Source organism: Cebidichthys violaceus, unplaced genomic scaffold, assembly GCF_023349555.1.
Source record: "Cebidichthys violaceus isolate CVI_PGR_0920_01 unplaced genomic scaffold, fCebVio1.0.p SCAF_93, whole genome shotgun sequence".
In the NCBI taxonomy this organism is placed as follows: domain Eukaryota; kingdom Metazoa; phylum Chordata; class Actinopteri; order Perciformes; family Stichaeidae; genus Cebidichthys; species Cebidichthys violaceus.
Window position 1 is genome coordinate 275001 of NW_027176979.1, and position 20431 is coordinate 295431.

At 43.9% G+C, this 20431-nt stretch overlaps 21 non-coding genes across 21 annotated transcripts; all 21 read right to left on the reverse strand.

Annotated features, from left to right (window-relative positions):
* Positions 1-4178: 4178 nt before the first annotated feature.
* On the reverse strand, positions 4179-4289 carry trnal-caa (transfer RNA leucine (anticodon CAA)). Its single transcript has 2 exons — positions 4252-4289; positions 4179-4224 (listed from the first exon to the last, which is right to left on the reverse strand). It is a non-coding gene; the product is annotated as a tRNA-Leu (tRNA).
* Positions 4290-4616: 327 nt separating this feature from the next.
* trnak-cuu (transfer RNA lysine (anticodon CUU)) lies at positions 4617-4692 on the reverse strand. Its single transcript has one exon. It is a non-coding gene; the product is annotated as a tRNA-Lys (tRNA).
* Positions 4693-8654: 3962 nt separating this feature from the next.
* Positions 8655-8727, reverse strand: trnak-cuu (transfer RNA lysine (anticodon CUU)). Its single transcript has one exon. It is a non-coding gene; the product is annotated as a tRNA-Lys (tRNA).
* A 421-nt stretch (positions 8728-9148) lies between these two features.
* On the reverse strand, positions 9149-9259 carry trnal-caa (transfer RNA leucine (anticodon CAA)). The gene is made up of 2 exons: positions 9222-9259; positions 9149-9194 (listed from the first exon to the last, which is right to left on the reverse strand). It is a non-coding gene; the product is annotated as a tRNA-Leu (tRNA).
* A 341-nt stretch (positions 9260-9600) lies between these two features.
* trnak-cuu (transfer RNA lysine (anticodon CUU)) lies at positions 9601-9673 on the reverse strand. Its single transcript has one exon. It is a non-coding gene; the product is annotated as a tRNA-Lys (tRNA).
* Positions 9674-10093: 420 nt separating this feature from the next.
* trnal-caa (transfer RNA leucine (anticodon CAA)) lies at positions 10094-10204 on the reverse strand. The gene is made up of 2 exons: positions 10167-10204; positions 10094-10139 (listed from the first exon to the last, which is right to left on the reverse strand). It is a non-coding gene; the product is annotated as a tRNA-Leu (tRNA).
* A 341-nt stretch (positions 10205-10545) lies between these two features.
* On the reverse strand, positions 10546-10618 carry trnak-cuu (transfer RNA lysine (anticodon CUU)). Its single transcript has one exon. It is a non-coding gene; the product is annotated as a tRNA-Lys (tRNA).
* A 420-nt stretch (positions 10619-11038) lies between these two features.
* trnal-caa (transfer RNA leucine (anticodon CAA)) lies at positions 11039-11149 on the reverse strand. The gene is made up of 2 exons: positions 11112-11149; positions 11039-11084 (listed from the first exon to the last, which is right to left on the reverse strand). It is a non-coding gene; the product is annotated as a tRNA-Leu (tRNA).
* A 341-nt stretch (positions 11150-11490) lies between these two features.
* trnak-cuu (transfer RNA lysine (anticodon CUU)) lies at positions 11491-11563 on the reverse strand. The gene has a single exon. It is a non-coding gene; the product is annotated as a tRNA-Lys (tRNA).
* A 421-nt stretch (positions 11564-11984) lies between these two features.
* On the reverse strand, positions 11985-12095 carry trnal-caa (transfer RNA leucine (anticodon CAA)). Its single transcript has 2 exons — positions 12058-12095; positions 11985-12030 (listed from the first exon to the last, which is right to left on the reverse strand). It is a non-coding gene; the product is annotated as a tRNA-Leu (tRNA).
* A 327-nt stretch (positions 12096-12422) lies between these two features.
* trnak-cuu (transfer RNA lysine (anticodon CUU)) lies at positions 12423-12495 on the reverse strand. Its single transcript has one exon. It is a non-coding gene; the product is annotated as a tRNA-Lys (tRNA).
* Positions 12496-12915: 420 nt separating this feature from the next.
* On the reverse strand, positions 12916-13026 carry trnal-caa (transfer RNA leucine (anticodon CAA)). The gene is made up of 2 exons: positions 12989-13026; positions 12916-12961 (listed from the first exon to the last, which is right to left on the reverse strand). It is a non-coding gene; the product is annotated as a tRNA-Leu (tRNA).
* Positions 13027-13367: 341 nt separating this feature from the next.
* Positions 13368-13440, reverse strand: trnak-cuu (transfer RNA lysine (anticodon CUU)). The gene has a single exon. It is a non-coding gene; the product is annotated as a tRNA-Lys (tRNA).
* A 420-nt stretch (positions 13441-13860) lies between these two features.
* On the reverse strand, positions 13861-13971 carry trnal-caa (transfer RNA leucine (anticodon CAA)). The gene is made up of 2 exons: positions 13934-13971; positions 13861-13906 (listed from the first exon to the last, which is right to left on the reverse strand). It is a non-coding gene; the product is annotated as a tRNA-Leu (tRNA).
* Positions 13972-14312: 341 nt separating this feature from the next.
* trnak-cuu (transfer RNA lysine (anticodon CUU)) lies at positions 14313-14385 on the reverse strand. Its single transcript has one exon. It is a non-coding gene; the product is annotated as a tRNA-Lys (tRNA).
* Positions 14386-14805: 420 nt separating this feature from the next.
* Positions 14806-14916, reverse strand: trnal-caa (transfer RNA leucine (anticodon CAA)). The gene is made up of 2 exons: positions 14879-14916; positions 14806-14851 (listed from the first exon to the last, which is right to left on the reverse strand). It is a non-coding gene; the product is annotated as a tRNA-Leu (tRNA).
* Positions 14917-15257: 341 nt separating this feature from the next.
* Positions 15258-15330, reverse strand: trnak-cuu (transfer RNA lysine (anticodon CUU)). The gene has a single exon. It is a non-coding gene; the product is annotated as a tRNA-Lys (tRNA).
* A 420-nt stretch (positions 15331-15750) lies between these two features.
* trnal-caa (transfer RNA leucine (anticodon CAA)) lies at positions 15751-15861 on the reverse strand. The gene is made up of 2 exons: positions 15824-15861; positions 15751-15796 (listed from the first exon to the last, which is right to left on the reverse strand). It is a non-coding gene; the product is annotated as a tRNA-Leu (tRNA).
* Positions 15862-16188: 327 nt separating this feature from the next.
* On the reverse strand, positions 16189-16261 carry trnak-cuu (transfer RNA lysine (anticodon CUU)). Its single transcript has one exon. It is a non-coding gene; the product is annotated as a tRNA-Lys (tRNA).
* A 420-nt stretch (positions 16262-16681) lies between these two features.
* On the reverse strand, positions 16682-16792 carry trnal-caa (transfer RNA leucine (anticodon CAA)). The gene is made up of 2 exons: positions 16755-16792; positions 16682-16727 (listed from the first exon to the last, which is right to left on the reverse strand). It is a non-coding gene; the product is annotated as a tRNA-Leu (tRNA).
* A 341-nt stretch (positions 16793-17133) lies between these two features.
* Positions 17134-17206, reverse strand: trnak-cuu (transfer RNA lysine (anticodon CUU)). The gene has a single exon. It is a non-coding gene; the product is annotated as a tRNA-Lys (tRNA).
* Between the last annotated feature and the right edge of the window lie 3225 nt (positions 17207-20431).

A 20431-nucleotide genomic window follows, 5' to 3' on the forward strand; every position in this document is an offset into this window, starting at 1 on the left:
TTTTAATCATATTTCGTCCCATCAACAAAAACATTTCCTGTTTATTTTATTTTATTTGTTTTACTTTGTTAATTGTAAGTGACAGGTTTGTATTTCATTTCTTACCAGCTCAGCATTTCATGAGGCAGCTTCAAGTAATTAAGTAATCAGTTTACAGTTTACTTACAGTAGTTATTACTCAGTGTATTACCTCCACTTTTTTAACATTGGCTCGATGTTAACCTCGAAGAGCCTTTCGCAGTGACTTTTTTTTCAGCAAGTTTTGCAGGTTTTGCAGATCGTAGTATCCCTTTAAATTACTGTATATATTAGGTGAAACAATACACACGAATACTAGATAGGTAGCTGACGTACTTCATTTTATGATGTACGTCCACTTCATGGCTCCACCTCCACATTTTGAACCTGGTGCAGCTGGCGGAAAGTGTTGCAATCTGCAAAATGTGCCAAAATATGGAGTCTGTTAATGTAGCGAGTAATTAATTTGATACAAAGAGCTGTCTTTTTTAATTATATTTACTCGCCATCCATTTAAATGCAACCAGACAGGCAGTCATTTACATTTCAGGCCATCACTAATTAGAGGAGAAAAAATAGGCCGTAAAGGAACCGGCATGCTTTAACGTGAGTGTTCGTCAGATCAGCAGCTTGTGAAGCTTCCAAAACCGACAACCTGCCATTCAAACCCTCTTCACACGTGAACAAGAAAACCATCTGTTTTCATTCTTTTATCAATTCTATTCATTTCACCTTTATCCATCACAGTGAGATTTTCAAGATGGCAGCGTACATGAACACCACAGAAGAACACAGATAGAAGGACTTAAAGACGAAGCAGCAAAAAGTAAAAAACAGCGTAATAAAACAACACATAAAAGACACAAAGGACTTTCCAAACAACTATAGTGTTTCTGTCATTTTTGTGTGTGTGTGTCCAAACAAGTGCAACTCTATGAATGTCTTCCAGCAGGGACTCTCTGTAAATGTTTACGATTACATCATCTCCCCCTCGCTGCTCTAACTCTTCTACTCCACGTGTGACCGTCTGCAAACAACAATAAACACTTCCAATGTGGCCGGACAACACATCGTACAAACTAGCTCATTTTGAGTGTAACCCGACCCTAAGACAGACGGACGGACGGACAGACGGCCAGAGAGTCTGTCAGTCAACATGAGACAGACAGTCATTTCTCTAAAGAGACCAGAAGCAAGACGAGCAGACAAACAGTGAGACAGATAAGAAATTGAGAGATGTCAAACTTGTTACACTGTAATCAGATTAGTCTGATGATACAATGACGTCATTACATCCTTTACACACTCAGGATGAAAAGAGACACACGCACACAAACACACACACACACACACACACACACACACACACACACACACAAAAAAGATTTCTGTCTTGCATTGATGTGAAAATAACCTACCAGACCAGTTTCCCTGCTGTTTTTAATTTTCTGGATTGAAATAAAGCATACATAATGTGAGTAGGTGTGTGTGTGTGTGTGTGTGTGTGTGTGTGTGTGTGTGTGTGTGTGTGTGTGTGTGTGTGTGTGTGTGTGTGTGTGTGTGTGTGTGTTCAGGAGTACTTTCTTTCATCCTTTTAATTTGTGTTGCACGCTCTCTCTGCACACTTTGTTTTTTTGCCGTTAAAGGAAAGTTTCACCATAAACATGCCGTCTTGCAGATATTTCTAAGCCTCCCAACATTCCAATATGCAGCCACATAAACACACACACACACACACACACACACACACATACACAAACTCATCTTTTCAATTTGCTACACTGTCTGAAATTAATACAGAGCTGAAACGGTATGTCACATTTTAATGAAAGACATGGAGAGCAACAAGTGTTTTCGTCAGTGCTGGTATCAAAAGTTATAAAAACACAGCATGCTGTGTCTGAAGTTTTGTCCAGTTCTTAACTGCCAATATTTCGCATCAAAACAGCGATGCCCAATTTGCAACAGTTACAACGCTTTTTCAATAAAAAGTGTGAAAAGATTTGATTCTACCGCGATCCTGACTTCCCTCTGGTAAACAGTTACGAGGTGTATATGTCTAGGGCTTTTATTGTGAAAGGTAAGAACGGAAGGAGTACATTTTGGTTGAAAGGAGTAATAAAGTTTGCCGTCATGGTTCGGACCACGGAGCCTCCGTGTTGTTGGACAATATAATGTGATTGGTTGACGTGGTGAGAAAGCTCAGAAAGAAGCCTTTTCGTGCGGCGTTACATCTGTGTGAAAGTACTCATGACAAAAACAACAGTTCCCAAAAATATATTGAAGTGCAAATTAACACTTCAATTTTGCACAAAAACCCCCCAAACAAACGCTAACATGTGTAAAGGCCTTCAAACAGCCATGAATGTCTCTGAACGACACCAAGGCACGTTCACTTAGTCCTGAGAAGCTTGTTTCAGGCGTCAGTGTAAACCTCACTATTCAGGTCAAAAAAGGTGAATGAATGCGGTTATATGAAAATGTTATGTTTGATCATCCTTTTGTTCGTCTTTCTTCTCTTTCATGTGCTTCCTCCCCCTTCCTCACGCTAGTTTCCCTCATCCTCTTTCTCTCTCTCTCTCTCTCTCTCTTTGTTTACAACACAATCTCTTCTCGACAGAGGACATTTGTAATAGTCTACTGCGTCTAGCCTCAAACAGCAGCGGGGGAGTAAGGGGGCGGGCGAGCGAGGCAAACACAAGTGTAGACAGAAGAGGGAGAGAGAGAGAGGGGAGAGAGGGAGAGAGGGAGGTAAAGGTGGAGGGGGCAGACAGAAAGACAGACAGAGGGAGAGATAATGAGATAGAAAAAGGATGAGAGAGGGAGGTGGATTTGTTATTCTTGCAGGGTGTTGCACAGATGCAGACAGACAGACATTACCTCACACAGCTGCTGCAGTGAGAGGAGAGGGTGACAGTGTGTGTGTGTGTGTGTGTGTGTGTGTGTGTGTGTGTGTGTGTGTGTGTGTGTGTGTGTGTGTGTGTGTGTGTGTGTGTGCAGCCAGGCGTAAACCTGCTCTTAATATCCTGAAGTGCACAGATTTGAGTCAAATGTCAAGCTTTTATCAGAATGTTTTTCTACTTGTATCAACTTTTATTTTTGGAGGTTTTTGTCATCGTTTCTGTTGGTTATTTATATATTATATTGGATTTTCTAAAACAAAGTCTGACGAGGCAAGAAACACAAGCAACTAGATCGTCAGGCTTAGCCGATTCAGCTAAACTATTTTAATTGCCGATAAAAACTGTCACGAACCCTTCTTTGTATGGCAAGTAGAGTGGGTCAAAGTTGAACCAGGGATGTTTAAAGGAGACGGTTTTGGGTAAAAAATGTTACCATCCGGCCTTTGTACTCTGAGGGTTTGTTTAAAACCTGGTCGCTTGACGACATTACTCAGACTAATGAATAAAGAGAGGGCCGGCAGCAATTTCAAAGGTCAGCTTGGTCTGAGGACGGCAGCAGGAGAACGGATGGATGTTTCCCCGCTGCTGATGTCTCACACCTTAGTGTGATTTCTGGGTAAGCGTATAAAGTTTTGTCGGAATTTTGTCGGAGCACAAGAACACAGCGGAGGAAAAAAAAAATACTAAATGTAAATCATCCGATTGCAATATTGTCTGCATACATTTAAGTGGATGTAGTGAAACTTTAATGATAACATAGGATAATAGCGCCAAACGATGTTCTACTACACGGATGAGATTAAGAGTCTCATGCTCTGCCGACTGAGCTAGCCGGGCCTGGTGCAGCAAGCAAAAGGCTGATGGTTCGAACCCCACCTTGGGTGACAGTCTTTTGTCTCGTGAACCACTAATCTCAGGGGTTGCCTTCAGTCCTGTAACACATACCTTCGCCAACCCATCCCCCAGTGTTGACATCAGTGGTCTGGGAGGATGCTGATGGTCAGCTTGATTGTAACACCAACTCCAGCTGGATTTACATTCCCTGTAACTTCTAGCAAAGTGACATACATCTTTTGAACTCATAACTACGTCCATGTTGCACACCTTACAGCCATTTGGTTTTTTCTGTTCTCATGATTTCATTAAGTCCAAATGGTACCTGTAGATATTCAAGGAAAACTTTGTTTTCTACAGAAACCACAGGAGAGATATCTGTTTTGCCAAACTACAAGGATGAAACCTGCAGGTAAAATGTTCTGTCAGAAGTGGGATTTGAACCCACATCTCCATTTGGAGACCAGAAGTCTCTTTGCAGAGGAAGGAGCGAACCCTTGAGTCTGGCACATTAGACCACTCGGCCATCCTGACAGGTGAACCCTAAATTGTGGCTGGTGTTCACGAGTGACATCTAAATAGACCTCATGGGTTGCCTTGATCGGCAGGTTGTGCTCTAGTCCGCGTAACGAAAAAGTCGTCATCCCCCTATGTACGCAAAAGTCCTCACAGACTGGTACAGTCTGGCAAACAATGTTATAGTGCATCACAACTTCCAACTGGAATCAAGAGTGGGTGGGGAACTGCACATGCATGAGAGACAATTCATCTACTCTAGGGGAAGTCTGTAACACACCCAAGTATAGCTAGGGTAAACATCTACAAATCCATCCCAGTTTAAGTCCTACTCTAAAACACTGAAGCCCAATGTGGGGCTCGAACCCACGACCCTGAGATTAAGAGTCTCATGCTCTGCCGACTGAGCTAAAGATGTAGCACATTGGTCTATGTAACAGACCACGATTAGCCTGAAATGCGCCCTAATTGCGCGGTTTCGAGTCCTGCTCGGACCGGTTTTGACTCGTCGTGATCATCTAGAAATATGTACGTCAGCATCTAAAATAAACATAGCAGGCCTATGTCAATGCACTGGTGGAAAGGTGATTACATTTTCTTTTATTAATCTGAATCTTCAAGTAACTAAAGATATCAAATGTAGTGGAGTAAAAAGTACAATATTTGCCTTTAAGGTGCAGTGGACTAGAAGTATAAAGTGAAATGAAATGTAAATACACAAGTAAAGAACAAGTATTTCAAAATTGTACTTAAGTAGAGTACTTGAGTAAATTGAATTAGTTACTGTCCACCACTGTTTAATTAAGAAGCCTGCAGACTAAAAACCTTATGTGATGATGAAGCAAACAATGAATGTGACAAATAGGAGGATTATTATTATTTATCAACATAGTTTGGAGTTCAGATAATCCTCTCTTGGGTAGATGTTAAAAGTTGTAATTTTTTTGAGTGAAGTTGTTGTAATAACTAAATAATACTAATAATAAATAGGAAGAAGTTATCAACACAGATAAGTCAGTTTTATATTTTTTATTACAGAAAAACAAAAATGACAATAATAATAAAGTGTAACATAAAGGACTTAAGGTATAAATAAACTAAAAGTAAAAATGTAATGTAATGAAAGTGCAACATAAATAAAGTGAAGAAATCAAGTAATCAAAATCAACAATTTAAATAATCGATAATACAGTAAAAAAGAAAACATATTCTGTGTACATAAAGCTTATGAGCGTTGGAAAACTGGTGTGGGATCATTGATCAGGTGACAAGACCGTTAAAGTGAAGAGACAAGATGGTCCCAGATCAGATATCCAACAATGTTTTACACATGCAGCCTTAAAACAGTGACCGTTGTAAAGCCAAACTCTGTAACAGTGCAAAGAACTTGAAAACATACACTGGAGATGCTGGAGGGTTTTCATCTCAACCCCGCTTCTTCAGCATAGCCCTCCATTCTTCACATGAGTGTCAGACTCTGGACAGTATCAGTTCCCAAAGTACTGAAGGTGTGATGCTGTCTTTCTGTCTTTGTTGCACTTTCTGCAAAGGATCACGTCCGTCTTCTTCACCTACTTTCTCTTGAGGGTTCCACTTTGCTCCATCTCCTCTTTTGTTCCCTGTACTGTTGAGTACCGTAAGGAACCACTTGGCTGGATGTGTGAGTGGAAGGTGGCACAGAAGGTAAACTGGGGTTGGGGGAGTTAAAAAACATCACCTGTGAGGGTCCAGCCACTATAGGAAGCCCCAGAGATGGAAGAGAAGGGGAAGGAGACAGGCAGTCCTCTTCTTGAGCGTTGCTTCTCCTGCACTGTTTGGTGGCAGGAGGAACAGGTGGGGCTCAGCCAAACTGCCAGAATGCAGAGATGAGCCTTTCTGCAGAGCTGCAGGGAGCTTCTCTGGTCCTGCTCAGGATGCATCTGGATCTGGCCCTGCCACGCCTGCTGAACCTGGGAAAACATAAAACAACCAATATTCATAAACAGATTGTAAGCAGCTGAATACCGCTCCGCTCACTCCTCTTTTTCCAAGACTGTGGCAACGTGAGCCGCTGAGTCTGCCTCGCTCAGGGGCCATCCATCCCATAATAACACTTTTAACACATTGCATTTTCACAAGCATATCTGAGCATATCTTCATGTGAACATGAACAAGTGAAAGAAGGCTCTCTCTATAACCAGTGTTTGTTTGTCACCACGGCGGAGCCTTCATATCTACGTATCAATGGAGATGTGAAGGGCTCATTGTAAGAGAAGGAAAACACTCATACAATAATAACTCAGTGATAGTACACTCATGAAAACATAGTTATGAATGTTGTATTTCATTTCTACTAATATATCCCACATAATGCAACACACATTGTAAGCAATGCAGAAAACATGCTCTGCATAAAGTATGAGTGTATGAAGCATGCTCACAGTGTAACCATTGTGTGAGCAATCAGCTGATCAAGGTCGTTTCATCTTTAACAATCTATCTATAATGCAATATGTTTTATAAACTGAGCTTTTTTGTAGAACCTCGATCTTCAAAGTAACTGAAGTTATCAATTAAATGTAGTGCAGTAAAAAGCACAATATTTCCCTCTGAATTGTAATCGAGTAGAAGTATAAAGTAGAATAAAACAGAAATACTCAAGTAAAATACAAGTAGCTCAAAATGATACTTCAGTACAGTAACGTTCTTGAGTAAATGCAATTTCCCTCGTTACTTTCCATCACTGCCTCCTGTAAGTAACGTTGAGTAATGAAATGAACGGTACGTTACAAACAGGTGTCCGGTAACGTTGTTACGTTATTGTAAAGGTTCCGACTCACAGACGAGAGTGCTGTTTCATTTTAATGTAAGTCTTGTCATGCTGTATGTAACTTGACTTTATTGTAAATGAATGAATGAATGAATCCATAAAGAGAACAGTCAAATAACGGCGGAATGGCGGACAGTCCCACTTAACGTGAGTTCGCTCCGGTCATCAACAAGCGGGTTAGTTTGTTAACTTTGTTGGTGAACGTTAAAGTGACTGAACGTAACATCAGTAACGGTAGAGCTAACGTTAGCTAAGTATCGCTCTCTGTAACATAATGTAATACAGTGATGGACAGCTGACGTTTACGTTAGGACGCGTTTCCTCGTTAGTAACAAGTTACCGAGCGGCTCATTCATTCAAACATCAATATATCTCAATTCATTTGTATTGACAACAGTTATAAAGGATTGACTTACTTTCGAAATGTTGATAAAACGAATAGAATCCGACGTCCGTTCTCTTCATCCACCGTAAACACCGTAAACAACTTTTCAAATGTGGGAGGGATTTGGTCGTCGGCCGCTCTCGTCCGTCATTGGTCAATTCTTGGTTGATTCTTGGTTGATTCTTGGTTGCGATACGAGCACCGATTGGACACAACGGACAATTCTTGGTTGATTCTTGGTTACAGACTGAACGGCGATTGGCTTTTGCAACCAAGAATTAGCTCGACTCACGCGCTACCTGGAGAGTTAGCCAGGCCTGGTGCAGCAAACAAAAGGCTGAGGGTTCGAACCCCACCTTGGGTGACAGTCTTTTGTCTCGTGAACCACTAATCTCAGGGGTTGCCTTCAGTCCTGTAACACATACCTTCGCCAACCCATCCCCCAGTGTTGACATCAGTGGTCTGGGAGGATGCTGATGGTCGGCTTGATTGTAACACCAACTCCAGCTGGATTTACATTCCCTGTAACTTCTAGCAAAGTGAAATACATCTTTTCAACTCATAACTACGTCCAGGTTGCACACCTTACAGCCATTTGGTTTTCTCTGTTCTAATGATTTCATTCAGTCTAAATGGTACCTGTAGATATTCAAGGAAAACTTTGTTTTCTACAGAAACCACAGGAGAGATATCTGTTTTGCCAAACTACAAGGATGAAACCTGCAGGTAAAATGTTCTGTCAGAAGTGGGATTTGAACCTACGCCTCCATTTGGAGACCAGAAGTCTCTTCGCAGAGGAAGGAGCGAACTCTTGAGTCTGGCACGTTAGACCACTCGGCCATCCTGACAGGTGAGCCCTAAATTGTGGCTGGTGTTCACAAGTGACATCTAAATAGACCTCATGGGTTGCCTTGATCGGCAGGTTGTGCTCTAGTCCGCGTAACAAAAAAGTCGTCATCTCCCTATGTACGCAAAAGTCCCCACAGACTGGTACAGTTTGGCATTGACTTTCTGGCAAACGATGTTATGGTGCATCACAACTTCCAACTGGAATCAAGAGTGGGTGGGGAACTGCACATGCATGAGAGACAATTCATCGACTCTAGGGGAAGTCTGTAACACACCCAAGTATAGCTAGGGGAAACGTCTACAAATCCATCCCAGTTTAAGTCCTACTCTAAAACACTGAAGCCCAATGTGGGGCTCGAACCCACGACCCTGAGATTAAGAGTCTCATGCTCTGCCGACTGAGCTAGCCAGGCCTGGTGCAGCTAACAAAAGGCTGAGGGTTCGAACCCCACCTTGGGTGACAGTCTTTTGTCTCGTGAACCACTAATCTCAGGGGTTGCCTTCAGTCCTGTAACACATACCTTCGCCAACCCATCCCCCAGTGTTGACATCAGTGGTCTGGGAGGATGCTGATGGTCGGCTTGATTGTAACACCAACTCCAGCTGGATTTACATTCCCTGTAACTTCTAGCAAAGTGAAATACATCTTTTGAACTCATAACTACGTCCATGTTGCACACCTTACAGCCATTTGGTTTTCTCTGTTCTAATGATTTCATTCAGTCTAAATGGTACCTGTAGATATTCAAGGAAAACTTTGTTTTCTACAGAAACCACAGGAGAGATATCTGTTTTGCCAAAACTACAAGGATGAAACCTGCAGGTAAAATGTTCTGTCAGAAGTGGGATTTGAACCCACGCCTCCATTTGGAGACCAGAAGTCTCTTTGCAGAGGAAGGAGCGAACCCTTGAGTCTGGCGCCTTAGACCACTCGGCCATCCTGACAGGTGAGCCCTAAATTGTGGCTGGTGTTCACGAGTGACATCTAAATAGACCTCATGGGTTGCCTTGATCGGCAGGTTGTGCTCTAGTCCGCGTAACGAAAAAGTCGTCATCCGCCTATGTACGCAAAAGTCCCCACAGACTGGTACAGTTTGGCATTGACTTTCTGGCAAACGATGTTATGGTGCATCACAACTTCCAACTGGAATCAAGAGTGGGTGGGGAACTGCACATGCATGAGAGACAATTCATCTACTCTAGGGGAAGTCTGTAACACACCCAAGTATAGCTAGGGGAAACGTCTACAAATCCATCCCAGTTTAAGTCCTACTCTAAAACACTGAAGCCCAACGTGGGGCTCGAACCCACGAACCTGAGATTAAGAGTCTCATGCTCTGCCGACTGAGCTAGCCAGGCCTGGTGCAGCTAACAAAAGGCTGAGGGTTTGAACCCCACCTTGGGTGACAGTCTTTTGTCTCGTGAACCACTAATCTCAGGGGTTGCCTTCAGTCCTGTAACACATACCTTCGCCAACCCATCCCCCAGTGTTGACATCAGTGGTATGGGAGGATGCTGATGGTCGGCTTGATTGTAACACCAACTCCAGCTGGATTTACATTCCCTGTAACTTCTAGCAAAGTGAAATACATCTTTTGAACTCATAACTACGTCCATGTTGCACACCTTACAGCCATTTGGTTATCTCTGTTCGAATGATTTCATTCAGTCTAAATGGTACCTGTAGATATTCAAGGAAAACTTTGTTTTCTACAGAAACCACAGGAGAGATATCTGTTTTGCCAAACTACAAGGATGAAACCTGCAGGTAAAATGTTCTGTCAGAAGTGGGATTTGAACCCACGCCTCCATTTGGAGACCAGAAGTCTCTTTGCAGAGGAAGGAGCGAACCCTTGAGTCTGGCGCCTTAGACCACTCGGCCATCCTGACAGGTGAACCCCAAATTGTGGCTGGTGTTCACGAGTGACATCTAAATAGACCTCATGGGTTGCCTTGATCGCCAGGTTGTGCTCTAGTCCGCGTAACGAAAAAGTCGTCATCCCCCTATGTACGCAAAAGTCCCCACAGACTGGTACAGTCTGGCATTGACTTTCTGGCAAACGATGTTATGGTGCATCACAACTTCCAACTGGAATCAAGAGTGGGTGGGGAACTGCACATGCATGAGAGACAATTCATCTTCTCTAGGGGGAGTCTGTAACACACCCAAGTATAGCTAGGGTAATCGTCTACAAATCCATCCCAGTTTAAGTCCTACTCTAAAACACTGAAGCCCAACGTGGGGCTCGAACCCACGAACCTGAGATTAAGAGTCTCATGCTCTGCCGACTGAGCTAGCCAGGCCTGGTGCAGCTAACAAAAGGCTGAGGGTTCGAACCCCACCTTGGGTGACAGTCTTTTGTCTCGTGAACCACTAATCTCAGGGGTTGCCTTCAGTCCTGTAACACATACCTTCGCCAACCCATCCCCCAGTGTTGACATCAGTGGTCTGGGAGGATGCTGATGGTCAGCTTGATTGTAACACCAACTCCAGCTGGATTTACATTCCCTGTAACTTCTAGCAAAGTGAAATACATCTTTTGAACTCATAACTACGTCCATGTTGCACACCTTACAGCCATTTGGTTTTCTCTGTTCTAATGATTTCATTCAGTCTAAATGGTACCTGTAGATATTCAAGGAAAACTTTGTTTTCTACAGAAACCACAGGAGAGATATCTGTTTTGCCAAACTACAAGGATGAAACCTGCAGGTAAAATGTTCTGTCAGAAGTGGGATTTGAACCCATGCCTCCATTTGGAGACCAGAAGTCTCTTTGCAGAGGAAGGAGCAAACCCTTGAGTCTGGCGCCTTAGACCACTCGGCCATCCTGACAGGTGAACCCCAAATTGTGGCTGGTGTTCACGAGTGACATCTAAATAGACCTCATGGGTTGCCTTGATCGCCAGGTTGTGCTCTAGTCCGCGTAACGAAAAAGTTGTCATCCCCCTATATACGCAAAAGTCCCCACAGACTGGTACAGTCTGGCATTGACTTTCTGGCAAACGATGTTATGGTGCATCACAACTTCCAACTGGAATCAAGAGTGGGTGGGGAACTGCACATGCAAGAGAGACAATTCATCTACTCTAGGGGAAGTCTGTAACACACCCAAGTATAGCTAGGGTAAACGTCTACAAATCCATCCCAGTTTAAGTCCTACTCTAAAACACTGAAGCCCAACGTGGGGCTCGAACCCACGACCCTGAGATTAAGAGTCTCATGCTCTGCCGACTGAGCTAGCCAGGCCTGGTACAGCTAACAAAAGGCTGAGGGTTCGAACCCCACCTTGGGTGACAGTCTTTTGTCTCGTGAACCACTAATCTCAGGGGTTGCCTTCAGTCCTGTAACACATACCTTCGCCAACCCATCCCCCAGTGTTGACATCAGTGGTATGGGAGGATGCTGATGGTCGGCTTGATTGTAACACCAACTCCAGCTGGATTTACATTCCCTGTAACTTCTAGCAAAGTGAAATACATCTTTTGAACTCATAACTACGTCCATGTTGCACACCTTACAGCCATTTGGTTTTCTCTGTTCTAATGATTTCATTCAGTCTAAATGGTACCTGTAGATATTCAAGGAAAACTTTGTTTTCTACAGAAACCACAGGAGAGATATCTGTTTTGCCAAAACTACAAGGATGAAACCTGCAGGTAAAATGTTCTGTCAGAAGTGGGATTTGAACCCACGCCTCCATTTGGAGACCAGAAGTCTCTTTGCAGAGGAAGGAGCGAACCCTTGAGTCTGGCGCCTTAGACCACTCGGCCATCCTGACAGGTGAACCCCAAATTGTGGCTGGTGTTCACGAGTGACATCTAAATAGACCTCATGGGTTGCCTTGATCGCCAGGTTGTGCTCTAGTCCGCGTAACGAAAAAGTCGTCATCCCCCTATGTACGCAAAAGTCCCCACAGACTGGTACAGTCTGGCAAACGATGTTATGGTGCATCACAACTTCCAACTGGAATCAAGAGTGGGTGGGGAACTGCACATGCATGAGAGACAATTCATCTTCTCTAGGGGAAGTCTGTAACACACCCAAGTATAGCTAGGGTAATCGTCTACAAATCCATCCCAGTTTAAGTCCTACTCTAAAACACTGAAGCCCAACGTGGGGCTCAAACCCACAAACCTGAGATTAAGAGTCTCATGCTCTGCCGACTGAGCTAGCCAGGCCTGGTGCAGCTAACAAAAGGCTGAGGGTTTGAACCCCACCTTGGGTGACAGTCTTTTGTCTCGTGAACCACTAATCTCAGGGGTTGCCTTCAGTCCTGTAACACATACCTTCGCCAACCCATCCCCCAGTGTTGACATCAGTGGTCTGGGAGGATGCTGATGGTCAGCTTGATTGTAACACCAACTCCAGCTGGATTTACATTCCCTGTAACTTCTAGCAAAGTGAAATACATCTTTTGAACTCATAACTACGTCCATGTTGCACACCTTACAGCCATTTGGTTTTCTCTGTTCTAATGATTTCATTCAGTCTAAATGGTACCTGTAGATATTCAAGGAAAACTTTGTTTTCTACAGAAACCACAGGAGAGATATCTGTTTTGCCAAACTACAAGGATGAAACCTGCAGGTAAAATGTTCTGTCAGAAGTGGGATTTGAACCCACACCTCCATTTGGAGACCAGAAGTCTCTTTGCAGAGGAAGGAGCGAACCCTTGAGTCTGGCGCCTTAGACCACTCGGCCATCCTGACAGGTGAACCCCAAATTGTGGCTGGTGTTCACGAGTGACATCTAAATAGACCTCATGGGTTGCCTTGATCGGCAGGTTGTGCTCTAGTCCGCGTAACGAAATAGTCGTCATCCCCCTATGTACGCAAAAGTCCCCACAGACTGGTACAGTCTGGCATTGACTTTCTGGCAAACGATGTTATGGTGCATCACAACTTCCAACTGGAATCAAGAGTGGGTGGGGAACTGCACATGCATGAGAGACAATTCATCTACTCTAGGGGAAGTCTGTAACACACCCAAGTATAGCTAGGGGAAACGTCTACAAATCCATCCCAGTTTAAGTCCTACTCTAAAACACTGAAGCCCAACGTGGGGCTCGAACCCACGAACCTGAGATTAAGAGTCTCATGCTCTGCCGACTGAGCTAGCCAGGCCTGGTGCAGCTAACAAAAGGCTGAGGGTTTGAACCCCACCTTGGGTGACAGTCTTTTGTCTCGTGAACCACTAATCTCAGGGGTTGCCTTCAGTCCTGTAACACATACCTTCGCCAACCCATCCCCCAGTGTTGACATCAGTGGTATGGGAGGATGCTGATGGTCGGCTTGATTGTAACACCAACTCCAGCTGGATTTACATTCCCTGTAACTTCTAGCAAAGTGAAATACATCTTTTGAACTCATAACTACGTCCATGTTGCACACCTTACAGCCATTTGGTTATCTCTGTTCGAATGATTTCATTCAGTCTAAATGGTACCTGTAGATATTCAAGGAAAACTTTGTTTTCTACAGAAACCACAGGAGAGATATCTGTTTTGCCAAACTACAAGGATGAAACCTGCAGGTAAAATGTTCTGTCAGAAGTGGGATTTGAACCCACGCCTCCATTTGGAGACCAGAAGTCTCTTTGCAGAGGAAGGAGCGAACCCTTGAGTCTGGCGCCTTAGACCACTCGGCCATCCTGACAGGTGAACCCCAAATTGTGGCTGGTGTTCACGAGTGACATCTAAATAGACCTCATGGGTTGCCTTGATCGCCAGGTTGTGCTCTAGTCCGCGTAACGAAAAAGTCGTCATCCCCCTATGTACGCAAAAGTCCCCACAGACTGGTACAGTCTGGCATTGACTTTCTGGCAAACGATGTTATGGTGCATCACAACTTCCAACTGGAATCAAGAGTGGGTGGGGAACTGCACATGCATGAGAGACAATTCATCTTCTCTAGGGGGAGTCTGTAACACACCCAAGTATAGCTAGGGTAATCGTCTACAAATCCATCCCAGTTTAAGTCCTACTCTAAAACACTGAAGCCCAACGTGGGGCTCGAACCCACGAACCTGAGATTAAGAGTCTCATGCTCTGCCGACTGAGCTAGCCAGGCCTGGTGCAGCTAACAAAAGGCTGAGGGTTCGAACCCCACCTTGGGTGACAGTCTTTTGTCTCGTGAACCACTAATCTCAGGGGTTGCCTTCAGTCCTGTAACACATACCTTCGCCAACCCATCCCCCAGTGTTGACATCAGTGGTCTGGGAGGATGCTGATGGTCAGCTTGATTGTAACACCAACTCCAGCTGGATTTACATTCCCTGTAACTTCTAGCAAAGTGAAATACATCTTTTGAACTCATAACTACGTCCATGTTGCACACCTTACAGCCATTTGGTTTTCTCTGTTCTAATGATTTCATTCAGTCTAAATGGTACCTGTAGATATTCAAGGAAAACTTTGTTTTCTACAGAAACCACAGGAGAGATATCTGTTTTGCCAAACTACAAGGATGAAACCTGCAGGTAAAATGTTCTGTCAGAAGTGGGATTTGAACCCATGCCTCCATTTGGAGACCAGAAGTCTCTTTGCAGAGGAAGGAGCAAACCCTTGAGTCTGGCGCCTTAGACCACTCGGCCATCCTGACAGGTGAACCCCAAATTGTGGCTGGTGTTCACGAGTGACATCTAAATAGACCTCATGGGTTGCCTTGATCGCCAGGTTGTGCTCTAGTCCGCGTAACGAAAAAGTTGTCATCCCCCTATATACGCAAAAGTCCCCACAGACTGGTACAGTCTGGCATTGACTTTCTGGCAAACGATGTTATGGTGCATCACAACTTCCAACTGGAATCAAGAGTGGGTGGGGAACTGCACATGCAAGAGAGACAATTCATCTACTCTAGGGGAAGTCTGTAACACACCCAAGTATAGCTAGGGTAAACGTCTACAAATCCATCCCAGTTTAAGTCCTACTCTAAAACACTGAAGCCCAACGTGGGGCTCGAACCCACGACCCTGAGATTAAGAGTCTCATGCTCTGCCGACTGAGCTAGCCAGGCCTGGTACAGCTAACAAAAGGCTGAGGGTTCGAACCCCACCTTGGGTGACAGTCTTTTGTCTCGTGAACCACTAATCTCAGGGGTTGCCTTCAGTCCTGTAACACATACCTTCGCCAACCCATCCCCCAGTGTTGACATCAGTGGTATGGGAGGATGCTGATGGTCGGCTTGATTGTAACACCAACTCCAGCTGGATTTACATTCCCTGTAACTTCTAGCAAAGTGAAATACATCTTTTGAACTCATAACTACGTCCATGTTGCACACCTTACAGCCATTTGGTTTTCTCTGTTCTAATGATTTCATTCAGTCTAAATGGTACCTGTAGATATTCAAGGAAAACTTTGTTTTCTACAGAAACCACAGGAGAGATATCTGTTTTGCCAAACTACAAGGATGAAACCTGCAGGTAAAATGTTCTGTCAGAAGTGGGATTTGAACCCACGCCTCCATTTGGAGACCAGAAGTCTCTTTGCAGAGGAAGGAGCGAACCCTTGAGTCTGGCGCCTTAGACCACTCGGCCATCCTGACAGGTGAACCCCAAATTGTGGCTGGTGTTCACGAGTGACATCTAAATAGACCTCATGGGTTGCCTTGATCGCCAGGTTGTGCTCTAGTCCGCGTAACGAAAAAGTCGTCATCCCCCTATGTACGCAAAAGTCCCCACAGACTGGTACAGTCTGGCAAACGATGTTATGGTGCATCACAACTTCCAACTGGAATCAAGAGTGGGTGGGGAACTGCACATGCATGAGAGACAATTCATCTTCTCTAGGGGAAGTCTGTAACACACCCAAGTATAGCTAGGGTAATCGTCTACAAATCCATCCCAGTTTAAGTCCTACTCTAAAACACTGAAGCCCAACGTGGGGCTCAAACCCACAAACCTGAGATTAAGAGTCTCATGCTCTGCCGACTGAGCTAGCCAGGCCTGGTGCAGCTAACAAAAGGCTGAGGGTTTGAACCCCACCTTGGGTGACAGTCTTTTGTCTCGTGAACCACTAATCTCAGGGGTTGCCTTCAGTCCTGTAACACATACCTTCGCCAACCCATCCCCCAGTGTTGACATCAGTGGTCTGGGAGGATGCTGATGGTCAGCTTGATTGTAACACCAACTCCAGCTGGATTTACATTCCCTGTAACTTCTAGCAAAGTGAAATACATCTTTTGAACTCATAACTACGTCCATGTTGCACACCTTACAGCCATTTGGTTTTCTCTGTTCTAATGATTTCATTCAGTCTAAATGGTACCTGTAGATATTCAAGGAAAACTTTGTTTTCTACAGAAACCACAGGAGAGATATCTGTTTTGCCAAACTACAAGGATGAAACCTGCAGGTAAAATGTTCTGTCAGAAGTGGGATTTGAACCCACACCTCCATTTGGAGACCAGAAGTCTCTTTGCAGAGGAAGGAGCGAACCCTTGAGTCTGGCGCCTTAGACCACTCGGCCATCCTGACAGGTGAACCCCAAATTGTGGCTGGTGTTCACGAGTGACATCTAAATAGACCTCATGGGTTGCCTTGATCGGCAGGTTGTGCTCTAGTCCGCGTAACGAAATAGTCGTCATCCCCCTATGTACGCAAAAGTCCCCACAGACTGGTACAGTCTGGCATTGACTTTCTGGCAAACGATGTTATGGTGCATCACAACTTCCAACTGGAATCAAGAGTGGGTGGGGAACTGCACATGCATGAGAGACAATTCATCTACTCTAAGGGAAGTCTGTAACACACCCAAGTATAGCTAGGGTAAATGTCTACAAATCCATCCCAGTTTAAGTCCTACTCTAAAGCACTGAAGCCCAACGTGGGGCTCGAACCCATGACCCTGAGATTAAGAGTCTCATGCTCTGCCGACTGAGCTAGCCAGGCCTGGTGCAGCTGACAAAAGGCTGAGGGTTCGAACCCCACCTTGGGTGACAGTCTTTTGTCTCGTGAACCACTAATCTCAGGGGTTGCCTTCAGTCCTGTAACACATACCTTCGCCAACCCATCCCCCAGTGTTGACATCAGTGGTCTGGGAGGATGCTGATGGTCAGCTTGATTGTAACACCAACTCCAGCTGGATTTACATTCCCTGTAACTTCTAGCAAAGTGAAATACATCTTTTGAACTCATAACTACGTCCATGTTGCACACCTTACAGCCATTTGGTTTTCTCTGTTCTCATGATTTCATTCAGTCTAAATGGTACCTGTAGATATTCAAGGAAAACTTTGTTTTCTACAGAAACCACAGGAGAGATATCTGTTTTGCCAAACTACAAGGATGAAACCTGCAGGTAAAATGTTCTGTCAGAATTTGGATTTGAACCGGTTTGACAAGTTATATTTCTGTAACACATACCTTTGCCAACCCATCCCCCAGTGCTGACATCAGAGTTCTGGAAGGCTGTCTTTGTTTCACTGTGTCTTTCCAAACACTATTGATTTTCATGAATAAATGCTTGACAGTTTTAATTCTGAAAACTGCTGGACGTGGTAAGCTATTAAAGTATTTTTCACCCCCAAATCAATGCTGTTTCAGGAGTCTCAAGTGTCAATCTGTTGAGTCATTTGTAGCTCCATATTGTGCAACTCTCTAAGCCCGCCCACTTCTTAGCTGCCCAATCAAATGCCGAGGATCTGATTTAAATCCTTTTTGTAACTGTACACCGTTAAATTATTCTGTGTTACCGGGACAGTGTAACTTCTGTATTCGGCTTTTTTACAACAGGACAGCACACAATTTAAATTATGAAATAAACCGGTTCTTCTTCTTCTTATTTGGTGTGATGTAGGCTAGTTTCCCAATGGGAATATTCTTAAAAAAACTGGTGTCCTTGTAGAAGCCATTATTCAAGAGTCAGTTGCTGATGAAGATGAAAATGTTCAGCATTTGAAATTGTTCTTCCCTCACTGTTCTGTTCTTTTGCTTTTTGTTGATATTTGTTCCCATAAAGGTAGAAGAAAACCAGAAATACACACACACACACACACACACACACACACACACACAGAGGAGTGGGATTGCTCAAGCCTGCCGTTTTTCAGTACAGGGCTAAAGTCAGATTAGCGCTGCTCGTCTGTCTGCTTTCACGGAGAAACACGCTTAATCCCTGTTTAATCCCACCTGCAACAGGATTGGCCACCGCCTAAGACTCTGACGGCTATTACCCTGAATCCCGGCTTTAGACACAGACTACCACACACCTGGGCCGAGAGACAGACGCAGGGAGAGAGTGTATTTGTTTTGGCAGTTCTGCGTTCGTCACGCTCACTAATGATGCATGTCGGATTGAATTGAATTGAAAACGAAGGAGAGAAGCACGAGGATAAGTGAGAGAAAAAAAAGAAACTACAGCGTGAATGATTTGGAGGAAAAAAGATGGAGGGAGACCAGTGAAAAGTGAGACATGCAGAAAAAGACAGAACAGTAAAACAACAAGCACGGAAAAGACAGAGGAGGAGGTAGATAACCATGTGACGCATGGATTTAAAAAAACAACGTCAAAGAATATAGAAAATGTTATAGAGGAAGAAAAAAATGTAGCTTTCTCCCTCACTTCACAAGACAGAGGACATCACCTCACACACAACTTTAAAAAGAAAATAAAGTCCAAAACTAACTCCCGAAGGACTTTATTTTTACAGAAGACATTTTGACATGTGAGAGCAGGAAAGGCAGGTGTTTTGATTTCAGGGTCTTGGCGTTGTGCTTTCTGGCTCACTGGAACACTAGCTAAGTTTCCACCCACATTTAGCATAAACAATTTTTTTTTTTAAATGGCTAAAGAAAATGTGAATAATGCATAGTTTCCTCACACTGCTGTTATGCAAAATTAAGTTAGAAGCGGTGGGGGCATCTAGATAAATGGTTGGCGTCGTTAATTCTGCAGTCGAGTGCCATTAAACCATCGCCAAAGAAGAGGAGGTAAGAGCGCTCCAACGGAACTTTCAACTAACAAAAACGATATGGAAAATGTGAGGGAAATATGTATGTAATATGCACAGACCGTATGTGAAAAGTGGACGCAGTCATCGTGACGTCACCCATTGGTTTGTGGAATGCCGTTTTGAAGCCTCGAGTTCCATATTTGGAATGTGGTGGGATGTAGAGACACTGTATACGGCTCTTGGCAGCGAACTGTCAATCACAGAAAGCCCCGCACTAAAGCATACTCCTCTTTATGATCTATTTGACTCTAAATGGATTATAATTTAATAATTATGTGGTGACTGTGGATAAGTGGAGAGGAGGGCCGCCTTTCGATCAGAAGGTCGGTGGTTCAATCCTGGGCTCCTGCCCTGTTAGTGTCAATGTGTCCTTGAGCAAGACCCTTAACCCTAACATGTCTATGGTGTGTAGATAGATACTGAATTGTAAGTCGCTTTGGATAAAAGCGTCTGATAAATGACTGTAATGTGATGTAAATTACCATCATGCTGTATTAAAAATGATTGTACTTCTTTCTTGATTTATTCCCTCAGTAAACATTGTAAACATGAGATTATGGTCTCAATCTCTAGTTTCAAGTCTTCTTCAATACAGCATGATGTTCATTTAGAGTCAAACAGACCATAAAGCATGGGATGATTTAGGGGCGGGGCTACACAGTGATTGACAGGTCACTACCACGGCGTTGTCCGGTCTTGGAGTTTTCAGCTTACAACTTTAACCCTTTCACAGTGTGTCAGTTCAGGAAAGTTCATTGTAACCATTTTGGTCGCCTTAAAAAGTCGGTTGTACGTAGCTGCACCTTTTCTATCAATTGTGGTTTAAGGTGGCCAACTCAAGGCTCCAAAACGTCAGTCCACATAGCAATAGGTGACGTAACGGTCACTTCTTATTCTTATATACCGTCGTCATATACAGTTCTGTCTGCTTCTCTCGTGACACTATTAGATATTGTTTGTTCAGCGAGTTAGTGACAGTGTGGTCTCCATTGTAACGCAATTCTGAAAGCTTGACGGTAAAGTTTTCTTCCAAAAACTTATTTAGAAGACAACTTATTACTTTATGAGTTTGCAATCAAATACGAGCGCACCTTCCTGGTAGACGACTTTGTAGCGTGAACTCGATAGTTCTGCTGCTTATCTCACAATCATCAAGGTGATA